Source organism: Vombatus ursinus, unplaced genomic scaffold (genome assembly GCF_900497805.2).
Source record: "Vombatus ursinus unplaced genomic scaffold, bare-nosed wombat genome assembly UNPS02009824.1, whole genome shotgun sequence".
NCBI classification, from domain to species: domain Eukaryota; kingdom Metazoa; phylum Chordata; class Mammalia; order Diprotodontia; family Vombatidae; genus Vombatus; species Vombatus ursinus.
Window position 1 is genome coordinate 7,547,546 of NW_020949602.1, and position 12,213 is coordinate 7,559,758.

At 36.1% G+C, this 12,213-nt stretch overlaps 1 pseudogene; it reads right to left on the reverse strand.

The window, feature by feature from the left end:
- Nucleotides 1–388: 388 nt before the first annotated feature.
- Nucleotides 389–933, reverse strand: LOC114036348 (annotated as a pseudogene).
- Between the last annotated feature and the right edge of the window lie 11,280 nt (nucleotides 934–12,213).

Genomic DNA, 12,213 nt, shown 5'->3' on the forward strand with positions numbered 1-12,213 from the left:
ATTCAAAATCTGGAGACAGTGATGAGACAGTAATTATGCCCCCTCTGTCCACCACCACCACCCAGTCTTGAACCCAGGTCTCCCGAATTCTAGGCTCTCTGCACCATACCACTTTCTTGAACAGTGCCTGTATCCAATTTAATTCAATCCAATCCAATCCAACCCAGTTTAATTCAATGAGGATTTATCAAGTACCCACTGCATGCTGGATACTACACTAGACAGAGAGGATACAGATGCAAAAATGAAAATAGTCCTCTTATCCCAATGATTAGCACAGTGCCGCCTAGAACACAGTGTGGTTTTTTTTTTTTTTTTTTGGCAGGGGGTTTCCAATTGAGAAATTTATTTAAACATCAAATAAAACAGGCCCTCCTTGTCTCTGCGCTCAGAAGAACGTGTTGGGCCTCTTGGTAGTAAAGCGTGGCTTGTGCTGGCGACGCAGAACTCTGTGGGGCAGAGGGAACTTGATTTTGGAGTCACGAAACAGCTTGACTGCAGGCCGACGGCACTCGCTGGCAGGAATTTCTTCCACTTTCATGATCTGGATGGAGTGGGCCCGGGCACGGTGAAGGGCTCCCATATCTCGGTAGCACTGAGTGACGGCACCAGCAGTGGGCAGGTTCCTGTACTCCCTGTACATGTTGTGGGTTCCACTCCTGGAATCGTAGCGCAGGCAGATGCCAAAGTCTTTCACCCTAAGAGGAGACTTTTCAAAGACCTGGCCACGGTATACAACTTCTCCAGAAGACTTCTTCATCTTTTTCAGCTGGGAAACGAAGTACCAGAATCGGGACTTGCTACGACATGATTAGGAGCAAAGATTCGTATCCAATAAAGAGGAGGCACTGGACCCTTGGGAGTAGGCAGGCAGCGTCCATCTACCTTATATTCTCTCAGGGTGCCCAAGGCCTTCATGGTGCTGCCGCCTCACTCCCCACCAAAGCGCAGAAGCGCACATAGTGTTTAACAAATGTTTATCGATTGATTCATTCTGCTTCTAACGCTGCAATTCACGTTGGGGAAAATACCACCCCCTGGTGGTGGTGTGGAAGAAAAACCGATTTCGAGACAATGTCCAGAGGGACAATATACAGCTCTAGAATATACAGCAGCATGTGGAATTGAGTTCATATGATCACTGCACATAGAGCTAAAAGAAACCTTAGAAATGAGCTAGGCCAGCCACTCATTTTATAGACGAGTAAACCGAGGTGCAGAGAAAGGAAGAGATGTGGTACAGAGGCACCCTTCTTCCAGTAAATAATCCTAGATTCAGTTCCGGTGACTGAAATATACTAGCTATGTGACTCTAGGCAAGTTACTTAATAGCTCAGTGCCCTAGTTTTCTCATCTTCAAATGGGGATGATAGACAGCATGACTGAAAAGACTAGAGGGACAAATTTAGAGTGAAAAAGATTTGGGCTACAGTTCTTTATGGTCAAGTCACTTAACTTCTCAGAGTCCAGGATCATTTTCTAAGGCTATAATTTACACAAGGGGTATAGATCTGTGTTGATGGAGGGAATTTTCACACCTGGAGCTCCCCACATCAACGGAATCAAAAGACTGGACAAAAAATAATAGAAATAAAAATAGCTGTCCTGCCTGTCTAACTGGGTTTTTGTGGCCAAGCATCTTAAAGCACAATGGAAATTGAAATTCTTACAATTATTTCCCATGAGAACAGGCAGAGAAGAAAGACAAGAAACAATTACCAATAGCAGCTCCCTGTTCTTTTTCTAATATATGTGGGGAATTTAATTGCTCAGATTCTGCAGCTAATGATTGCCGAAGAAGGAAAAACAGACTTCTTGTTTATCCAGAAGGAGTGGTTTTTATATAAGAACGCATAGCCATGGAGCAGTTTCTTTCAAGTTATGTTAGTGACTTCTTGTCCCATGGGCTTTACTCAAAGGCACATAAAATCCCTGGTTAAACAGTGCACAGGTGTTACCAGACACTGGCTCAGGGAGGGCCACTTGGCTAGTAACCTGCCAATGGTAAGTGGCCCCTTGATTTTCAGAATACATAAGATCACCCTGTACATGGCTGCTGATATGAAATAAAACTAGAACCTATATGATATATTGTAAGGAACAAAGGATTTGAGAGTCAAAGAGATTTTTTTTCAAATGCCATTCCTGGTGTTATGTGGGTGACCTTGGGCAAATCACAACTTCCCTGGAACTCAATTTCCTTAACTATAAACAAACTCTGAGGTCCCTTTTAGTTCCAGATCTGTGATCCTATTGCCTGAGCAAAACTGGAAGAGCAGAGTCAGGACTCCCCCACATCCTGCCCTGGGCTTTTACTGCAAAAAGTAAACAGAGGCAGAGTGATTCTTGACTCCACCAGTCCAGTCTTCAACTGAATGTGCAGAGTAAAACTTTCAAAAGGGATTTTTGGGGAATCTTAGTCAGCTCCCAAAGGCTATACATGTCATAAACAGGGTTTTGTTTAATCTATATCAGTGCAGGCAGATTCAACACTTGAGCAATTAAATTCATTTCCATTGCATTCAGGAAATATTTATTAAGAATGCCTTCTATATAACAGGCATTGTGTTAAGACCTTTGGTTAAAAATTAAAAAAAAAAATAACAGTAATTGTCCTCATGGTATTTTAATCAGATTGGCTAATTCTTTATCTAGTTTATTATCTTTTAACCTAGTTCCTGGTTTTATTTATCAATTCAATGATATTTTTGCTTTCAATTTTATTAATCTCTTCCTTAATATTCATAATTTCTACTTTGTTATTTAATTAGGGATTTTTGACTCATTAAGGTTTTTGTTTTAATTACGCAAGTAATTCATTTACTTATTTTCTCTCTTTTGTTAATAAAAGTGTTTTAGATATAAATTATCCCTCAGAACTGCTTTAGCTGCATCACATAAGTTTTTTGTTGTCTTATTATTATAATTTTTGATGAAATTTTCTATTGTTTCTTTAATGGGTTCTTTGAATCACCAATTCTTTGGAATCATGTTATTTAGTTTCTAATTGTTTTCTAATTTTATCTTTAAGAAGATTTTTATTAAAAATATTTTTATTGCATGATCAGTAAATGATGTGTTTAGTAATTCAGATTTTCTATGGTTTTTTTTGCTGAAGTCTTTATGCCCCAATACAATAGGCACTTTCTGTAATGATGTCGTATACACTGGGAGTTATGTAAATTCCTTTTTTTTTCCATTCAGTAATTGCCAAAAATCTATTATCTCTAGTTTCTTTATTCAAGTACTTAACTTATTTCTCATTTATCTTTTGGTCAGATTTGTTTAGATCTGAAAAAGGTACATTAGCATGTCCCACTATTATAGTTTCAATTTTCCCTCTAATTTGACCATTTCCTTTAAGAATTTAGGTGTTATTTTATTAGGTACATACATATTAAGTATTGATATTGATTCATTATCAGTGGTGCCCTTAATCATAATGGAATTTCTTTGCTTATCTCTTTTTTGTTATATCTATGTTTGCTGTAGCCTTTTAATAGATTTTAGTTTAGTGCCTCATTTTAACTCCATGTGAATCTTTATTTCAAGTATGTTTCTTATTAACAACACATCAGATACTTCTTTCTAATCTTTTCTGCTATTTTCACCATATTGTGGGTAAGTCCATCATACTTAGTATGATGTGAATGTGATGTGAATGAAGTAACATTCACAGTTACGAGTGTTAATTGTGTGATTTCCTTCAGCCTTGTATTGATATCTCATTCTTTTTCCTTTTTTTGCTCCCATCTCTCTCTTTAGAAATAGGCAAAAGCTGATGGAGGGAAGTTAGCTTGGTACTTGTGATCTTACAAGTCAAATAACCTGTGTTTCATTTTTCTATTTTAATTTTGTAGTCTGGTTCTAAGAGTTCTAGGCAATTTTCATTTATAATTTCCTGATATGTGTTATCTAGACTTTTTTTTCTATTATACCTTTTTTCTATTATACCTTTTAGATAATCTGTTAATTCTTATATTATCTTGTCTTCACCTGTTATCCAAGTTGTTTTTGATGTTATATTTCTTCAAATTTCTTCTGTTTCCCCACCATATTTTAAAATGTTTTGTTATTTCTTATTGTCTTGTCATATTGTTTTCTCTTTCATCCTTTCTAATTTTCAGGGCATTCAGTTCATTCAGTTCTCCTGTACATTCCTGTAGGCACTCCTGGGTCCTACTGGTACCACATACTTCTGTAGTCCCTGTGACCAGGGTTTTGTTTTGTTTTTGTTTTTGTTTTGTTTTTTTTTCTCTGAGGCCTTGCCTGAATTTTTTGTGGAGTCACTAACCTCTTTGGGGTTTGCCCCCTGGTTACAGAGATATGCTTAAGACTGTTTGTATTGGCTTATGACAGCCAATTGTTAAATTCCCTGGTGAGCACTTACACCTTGGAAATCAACAAATAGCACAAACCACAGCTTGATTTATTGTTTAGTGGATTCTGTAGAGTTAAGAAAGTGATGCAGAAAATGTTAAAACTGCAAATTAAATATAAAAGTGTTCTGCATATATTTGTTTCCAGAGAACAGGTTGTTAAATATTTCCCAGAACATTCCTTCCTGGGAATCTCTCTAACTAACTTATGGTATTCTGAATTTTCTTTGGTTTAATCCTTGGGATACTCCACTTAGGTCACGCTTCACAACTGAATGGTATAGGCAGGGGATGACCAGGACTGAATATATAGGCCCCTCATTCAATAAACTCTGGGGCTCTTTCTGGGAGCTCCCTCTTGTCCTAGGGCTCTGGGACCTCTCCTGACTCCAGGATCTGCTTAGGGTCTTTCCATCCTGCTTCTGGGCTCCTGCCACAGGTTTTAGGAACTTCTCAGGCTGCTTTTACCCAAGGTCATAGCTTTGTTGGGGCAATGATGTATCATTCCTGGGATGGTCAGAGCTACTCACCCTGCTGGACTAGGGCTGGATTAGGGCACTGCTGGAGCTGAGCCTGCATCAAGTTCTGGTTCAGGCCCAAAGAGTGTCATTCTTGATCCATCTAGAATGTCCAAGTTAATTTCCTACAGTTGTGGCCCCAGGGAAAGCATTGCTTTGGCTGGGCTTGGATGCTGCCTGGCTCAGACAGGGAATGCTGGGACTGCCCTGAAGGCTCCTGCTGAGCTTTATTCTCATCCTTTCTAGGGGATGGCTTCTCTATCCCAGGATCTCTGAAAGATTCTGGATTTGGATTCCTGGGTAGGGGAGTCTAGAACTACTTCTTTCTATCCTTTTCTATCCCTTAGTAGAGAGGTACATCTCTAAACCCTGATAGAGTATTGGAGTGTTTGAAGTTATGAGAGCTCCTCAGTGTCCTAGGACTCAAGCTTCTTCCCACAATCCCCTTTGACACTCATTCCTCATGAACTTGTTTTGCATTTCCTTATATCCTCATCCCTTAACACAGTGCCCAACACATAGTAAATCTTTAATAAATGGTTGTTGACTGACTGATGGTTTACATTCTTCTGTAAATCCTAGGTCCTTGAGGTATTGGTGTATCTAGGAAATCCCATGGGAGACTTTCTATTGCAGCCCACTTATTTCCCTCCTACAACTTTACTGTGGTTATTCTGTATAAGGGACCAACTACAGCAGTGGTGACTTATTACTGGTAAAACTCAAGATTCTAAGTGCTTGGGGGCTTGAACTTGTGCTTTCTGTATTTAACTGCCCTAGTTCAGGGCCCCATTAACTCTCATCTGGACTCTTGTGGTAGATAGACCCTTAAGCAATCTCTTCCCTGAGGCTCTCTTGCTCTGCCATATCCCATACCCCACTTACAGAGTCATCTTGTCACAGTAGAATCCTAATAACAGCATTCTCTTTTCCAAAAAATGAATCAAGTCCAGACCCCTGGCATCTAAGGCCCAAGAGTCTACCCAAGTGCTCTGATGCCAAATTCAGAGATCTATGGTTCCATGCTGATTTTTTTCTTCTCTAGGCTGCCAAACAAGCCCCGGGATGGCTTCATTTAAAAGAAAATCAGTTGTTTTCTTTTTTTTTTTTTACTATGTATAGCCATATTTTTTAAGGATAGTATTGGATTTGGAATGAGATTGTCTGGGTCCTTATTCTAACTCTGCCATGTACCTTAGTTTTCTTTTTTGGTTTATTGATTTTTTAAAAAATATTTTATTTTTTTCCAATTACACACGAAAACAATTTTTAACTTTTTTTTTAAATTTTGAATTCCAAATTTTCTCCTCTCACTCCCCTCTCTCTTTGCTGAGAACACAAGCAAGTTTATATAGGCCATGAATGTTCAGTCATGCAAAACATATTTCCATATTAGCCATGTTGCAAAAGAAAATGGACCAAAAAATTTTTAAAAAAGTATGCTTCAGTGTACATTCAGATTCCATCAGTTTATTTTATGTTTTGTTTTTTTCTGGATGTGTATAGCAATTTTTATCATAAGTCCTTCAAAATTGTCTTGGATTATTGTATTGCTGAATATAGTCAAGTCATTCATATGACTCACTCATATATTGATAATTATCATATTACAATATTGTTGCTATTCTGTACAATATTCTCCTGGTTCTGTTTACTTCACTTTGCATCAGTTCATATATGTCTTTCATGATTTTTCTGACACCATTCTCTTCATCATTTCTTATAGTGCAGTAGTATTCCATCATAATCATACACCACAACTTGTTTAGCCATTCCCCAATTGATAGGTATCCCCTCAATTTCCAAATCTTTGCCATCACAAAAAGAGCTGCTGTAAATATCTTTATACAGATAGATCCTTTTCCTTTTTCTTTGATGTTTTTGGGATACTAATAGTGGTATTTCTGTGTATTGCACATTTTACACCCCTTTGGGCATAGTTCCAAATTGTTCTCAAGAAAGGTTGGATTAGTTCACAACTCCACCTAAAATGCATTAGTGTTTCAATTTTCCCACATCTTCTTCAACATTTATCATTTTCCTTTTTCTGTCATATTAGCCAGTCTCAGAGGTGTAAGGTGGTACCTAAGAATTGTTTTAATTTGCATTTATCTGATCAATAGTGATCTAGAGAATTTTTTTCAAATGGCTTCAGATAGTTTTGATTTCTTCTTCTGAAAACCATCTATTCATATCCTTTAACTATTTGTCAATTGGAGAATGACGTATTCTTATAGATTTGACTCAGTTCTCTATATATTTGAGAAATGAAACCTTTATCAGAGAAATCTGATGTATTTTTTCCCTAGGTTTTTACTTTCCTTTTAATTTTGGCTACATTGGATTTGTTTGTGCAAAAACTTTTTAATTAAATATAATCAAAATTATCCATTTTATGCTCTCATCTCTTGTTTTTCATAAATTCTTCCCTTATCCATAGATCTAACAGGTAAAATATCCCATGTTCTCATAATTTGTTTATGTTATCTCCCTTTATTTCTAAATCATGTACTAATTTTGATCTTATCTTGGTCTACAATGTGAGATGTTGTTCTCTACATAGTTTTAGCCAAACTGCTTTCCAGTTTTCTCTGCAATTTTTGTCAAATAGTGAGGTTTTGTTCCAAAAACTTGGATGGGGGGTTGTCAAACACTAGATTACTATGGTCATTTACTACTGTGTACTGTGTATTGTGTACCTAATCTATTCTTCTGATCCACTACTCTATTTCTTAGCCAGTACAAGATTGTTTTGATAAATACTGCTTTTTAATATAGTTTGAAATTTGTATCTTCCTGTACATTTTTTCATTGATTCCTTTGAAGTTCTTGAAGTTTTATTCTTCCAGATGAATTTTATTATTTTTTCTAGCTCTATAAAATATTTTTCGTAATTTAATTGGTATGGCACTGATTAAGTAAATGAATTTAGGTAGAATTGTCATTTTATTATGTTGGCTTGGTCAACTGGCAAGCAATTGATGTTTTTCCAATTCTTTTTTTTTCCTTTTTTTAAAAAAAAAATATTTATTTTAGTTTTCAACATTCACTTCCACAAGATTTTGAATTCCAAATTTTCTCCTCATCTCTCCTCTCCCCCCACCCCAAGATGACATGAAATTTGATATAGGCTCTACATATCATACATAAGTTCATATTGAACTTATTTTCACATTAGTCATGTTGTAAAGAAGAATTAGAACCAATGGCAGAAATCACAAGAAAGAAAAAAAAGAAAAAAGAGAGAGAGAAAACTCATAATATTATTCAATCTGCATTCAGACTCCATAGTTCTTTTTCTGGATGTGGAATTTATCCAATTCATTAGATCTGACTTTATTTGTGTGAAGTGTTCTGTAATTGCATTCATATAGTCTCTGGATTTGTATTGGCAGGTAGACTCCCAAATATTTTATGTTGTATACAGTTATTTTAAATGGAATTTCTGTTTCTATTTCTTGACACTGGACTTTCTTTGTAATATATAGAAATGATGATGATTTATGTGGACTTATTTTATATCCTGAAATTTTCAGTTTTACTAAGCTCTCTTTTGATTTTCAAGAGTTTTAATTTGATGTTTAATTAGGGATTTCTAATTTATTGTTTTTCTAGACTCTTTTTAGTTGCGTGCCCAATTCATTTATTTTCTCTTTCTCCATTTTATTGTTAGAAATAAAAATTTTCCCTTACAAACTGCTTTGGCAGAATCCCATTAACTTTGGTATGTTGTCTCATTGTTGTTATACTCTTCAATGAAATTATTGATTGTTTCTATGATTTTTTCTTTGACCAACTCATTCTTTAAGATTAGTTTATTTATTTTCTAATTAATTTTTAATTTATGTCTCCATAGCCCTTTATCGAATATAATTGTTATTGCATTATGATCTGAAAATGATATATTTAATATTTCTTCTTTTTCACATTTGGTTGTGAGGCTTTTATACTCTAATATATGGTCAATTTTTGTATAGGTGCCATGTACTCCTGAGAAAAAGATACATACCTTTCCATTGTCATTCAATTTTCTCTAGAGGTCTATCATATCTAACTTTTCTAAAATGCAATTCATTTCCTTAACTTTTTTCTTGTTTATTTTATGGTTAAATTTATCTTGTTCTGAGAGGTAGAAGTTGAGGTCCCCTAGTAGTATAGTTTTGCTGTCAATTTCCTTCTGTAGCTCATTTAACTTTTCCTTAAGAATGTGGATACTATACCATTTGGTACATATATATTTAACATTGATATTACTTCATTATCTATGGTACCTTTTAGCAAGATGTATTTTCCGTCTTTATCTCTTTCAATTAGATCTAATTTTGATTTTGCATTGTCTGAAAGCAGGATTGGTATCATCGTTTTCTTTTGTTTGTCTGTTTTTTTTTTTCGGTCAGCTGAAACATAATAGATTTAGCTTCATCCTCTTGTTTTTATTCTGTGTGTGTGTGTGTGTGTGTCTTTCATTTTCAAGTATGTTTCTTGTAAAAAACATATTGTTGGATTCTATTTTTTAATCTACTCCATTATCCACTTGTGTTTTATGGGTGAGTTTATCCTTCTTACTTTCAGTTGTGATTACTGTGTAGTTCCCTCCATCCTGTTTTTCTCCCTTTTTATCCTTTTCTCTTTCTTTCTAATAATTCTTAAATTATCTCTCCTGTATCTGTTTTCCAGGTCAGTTTTTCTAGTGAGATATTTCACTTTTTCTTCTATTTTTTCATTCTTTTAACTTTGTTTTATTGTTTTTTGATGTATCATGGGGTCATTAGCTTCCACTTGCCCAATTCTAATTTTTAAGGAATTATTTTCTTTTTTTGCAACGTGTGTTTTATTTTTTTCCAATTACATGTAAAGATAGTTTCCACCATTCATTTTTATAAGATTTTGAAGTCCAAATTTTTCTTCTTACCTTCCATTCCCCTTCCCCAAAAAGCAAGCAATCTGAGAAGGGTCAGTCACATGAAATCATGTAAACATATCTCCACATTAATAATGTTGTCAAAGAAGAAACAACAAACAGGAAAAGCCAAAAACAAAAGCAAAAAGAAAAGTGAAAAGAGTATGTTTCAATCTGCATTTAGGTTCAATAGTTCTTTTTCTAGATGTGGATAACATTTTCTGTCTTTTGGAACTGTCTTGGATCATTGTATTGCCAAGAAGAGCTAAATCAATCATAGTTGATCATTATACAATGTTACTATTACTGTGTAAAATGTTCTCCTGGTTCTGCAAGGAATTATTTTCTTCAGTGAGCTTTTCCATTTAGTTAATTCTATTTTTAGCGTGTTATTTTCTTCAGTAATTTGTTTGTGCCTCCTTTACCAAGCTTTTGACCTTCTTTTCATGATTTTCTTGCATTATTCTCATTTCTTTCCCCAATCTTTCCTCTACTTCACTTATTTTATTTTTTAAATCCTTTTTGAACTTTTCCTGGAATTCTTTTGGGACCTTTGATCAATTCATATTTTTCTTTAAAAGCTTTCATGTAGCCGTTTTGACTTCGTTGTCTTCTTGGTTTGTGTTGTGATCTTCCATGTCACCATAGTAACTTTTCATGGTCATATTCTTTTTATTGTTTGCTCATTTTTCCAGTCTATTTCTTGACTTATAACTATGTTAAAGTTAGACTCTGCTTCTGAGGTGGAGGGGGCACTGTCCCAAGCTTCAGGCCTTTTATGCTGCTATTTTCAACCTGCCAATTTGAACAGAAGATGGGAAATACTGCTATTCTTCTCCTTCCTTTTTATTTTTTTCTCAAAAAGCTGGAACAATTTACTTTTGTTCTGATCTGTTTTCATTTATTAAATGCTTGAAATATAGATATTAAAAAACAGGCTTTAAAAGAGCCCATGTGTTTTAAATGGAGCTACTTGATTAGCTTTTAAACCCAAATAATTCTGGCTTTCATTGAATAGCCAATAATAGGCCCACCCCAAGTCTCTGTGACTCATTGTTTAGGTTTTGATAGCTAAGGATGAGTGTAAACAGCAATTGTTTTCTGTTCTGGCCAGAAATTCTAAGGGTCTTCTCCTAGATTGATATCTTTGGGGTGTTAAATGGGGCCATCTTTTGTCTCAATTTCATTCCTAGCCTTTAATCATTGAATGGGTGTGGCCTCAGACAAACCGAGACCTGGAAACAACCTTAATTTAGAAAGGTCAAAGTCACCCACTGTATCCTGGTCTGTTGCCAGTTATCTTGACCTCTGTCTTGCTACTGGACCCCAATGACTGGTGGAGAGAATTAGGTTGATGACTTTGCACACTTACCTCAAATCCAAATCACATGCAAGTCAAGATATTACTCTCATGATGTCATTGGTCCTCTTTGAGAACAAAAGACAAACAACAAAACAGCTATTGTTTTCAGAGATAGCTCTGTGGGGTCTATAGGTTTTTGGTTCTTTCAAGGTGGTATGATCTAAGGAGAGATGTGGTCACTACTCTTTTGGCATATACACTGGTCTGGGGGGGACCAGAAGCACTGTTCTCTGTCCTGCAACTGTGACCAAGGTCCCTATACCTTTGCCATCACAAACACTAATGAGTTAGTGTTTCTCTTAGCTCTGGAACTGCTACCTGGAAGCTGGGACTGCTTATGGGCAATGAAACAGAGTCCTTTTTCACCTAGTGCTAGCAAAAGGACCCTGTAATCTCCTTCCAATCAGTTATCCAGCCCCCTTACTGCCTGTGGGTTGGCAACTCCTGAAGCTGCTGCTGTTTTTGCTGATGAACTGATGCCACGGCATGTTGCTGTCACTCCCACTGATGCAGTCTGCATTGATCCGCAAGTCTGACCATCAGTCCACTGAGACAGATCTTTTCCTGACGACTCCCTAAGTTGTCCTGGGATGGAAAATTGTTTCAGCCCAAACTTTTATTGCTTCTGCCACTCCAAAATTCAATTTGAGGTGTTATTTTAAAGTTGTTTGGAGGGGAATTTGGGAGAGCTCAGGTAAGTTTTTGCCTTTACTCTGACATTTTGGTTTCACCTTGGTTGGTTGGTTTTTAATACTGGATTCCTTCCTCACAAAGGAACAGTATGGCATAGTTGATAGACACTTGGTTTCAGAGACAAGAAGACTAGAGTTCAAGTCCTATCTCAGACTAATATTGACTGTATGACCATAAGCAAATCTCTTAATCTATCAGTGCCCCAGGTAAATCTGTAACACTAAACTGCAAAGCAGGTATAGACCTATGTTGATAAGAGGAGTTTTTAATGAGGAGGGTATGTATTTGTGTGTGTGTGTGTGCGTGTGCGTGTGTGTGTGTGTGTGTGTGTGTGTGTGTGAGAGAGAGAGAGAGAGTTCT